Source organism: Cebus imitator, unplaced genomic scaffold (genome assembly GCF_001604975.1).
Source record: "Cebus imitator isolate Cc_AM_T3 unplaced genomic scaffold, Cebus_imitator-1.0 Scaffold101, whole genome shotgun sequence".
NCBI lineage: Eukaryota > Metazoa > Chordata > Mammalia > Primates > Cebidae > Cebus > Cebus imitator.
Window position 1 is genome coordinate 506335 of NW_016107416.1, and position 1308 is coordinate 507642.

Below are 1308 nucleotides of genomic sequence, written 5' to 3' on the forward strand. Positions count from 1 at the left end.
AACAGAATAAGACTCAGTCTCAAAAAAAAAAAAAAAAAAAAAAAAAAAAAATTTCAATTACCCTGGCATGGTGGGGTGTGCCTGTAGTCCCAACTACTCAGGAGGCTCCAGTGATACTGGGAGGTCGAGGCTGCAATGAGCCGAGATCACGCCACTGCACTCCAGCCTGGGCCACAGAGTGAAACTCTGTCTCAAAAAAAATTTTTTTAAAGAAAAGAAACCGAGATCTGAGTTGTCAGTGTGCTCTTTGGTGCTGGGGTGTAGTGTCTCTAAGGCTCTTCTCTGGGACCCATGATCCTTAAATATTTACTTATTGGATCACTCCCCTTGCAGTAATCAAGCTCCCATTTCTGCTCCCATTCCTTCCCCACCATGTAGATGCCTTCCTCACTCTTTCACCCTTCCTCATTTGAAGTACACAATTCAGTGGTTTTGTTTTGTTTTGTTTTGTTTTGTTTTGTTTGTTTTGTTTTGTTAGGCAGAGTCTCCTTCTGTTTCCCATACTGGAGTGCAGTGGCACAATCTCGGCTCACTGCAACCTCCACCTCCTGGGTTCAAGCCATTCTCCTGCCTCAGCCTCCTGAGTAGCTGGGATCACAGACACACATTGCCAAGCCTGGCTAATTTTTGTATTTTTAGTAGAGACAGGGTTTCACCATGTTGGCCAGGCTGGTCTTGAACTCCTGAGCTCAAATGATCCACCCGCCTGGGCCTCCCAAAGTGCTGGAATTACAGGCGTGAGTCACCATGCCAGCCTCAGTGGTTTATATATATTCAGAGAGTTGTTTACCTATCCCAAATAAAATCAATTTTATATAACATTTCCATTATCCTAAAAAGACACCTCACACTCCTTATAGACCTACAGCTTTTTACAAGGCTAGAAGTGGAGCATGGTAGAGGAAAGCAGCCTTTGCTCCCGGCTTACTTAACCAACTCTGGCCCAGAGTTTCCGATGACCTAAAAAGTCAGCCAGTTATCAGACCTGCCCTGAGTCTATCATGGCAACCCCACTCTGGCCTGCTCAGGATGTCCCCACAGGCCCCTGTCCTTCACCTCCCTATGCAGACGCCTCAGCATGCCTACCTTTGGTGGCAACAGAGTGAAAGAAGGGTTGCTCTTTGCCTTCCATTGGCCAGCAAAGCCACTTCTACCCTCCCCGGAGAGATGGAAAGGAAAAGTGACCCTAGTGTATGGAGCTGGGTCAGGGGCCTCCAGCCCAGCACAGTGATAGTAGGGAGGACCCTCCAGCCTAGCTCGGTGATGGTAGGGAGGACCCCAGGACCTCATTTTTGGTTCCAGGACTTG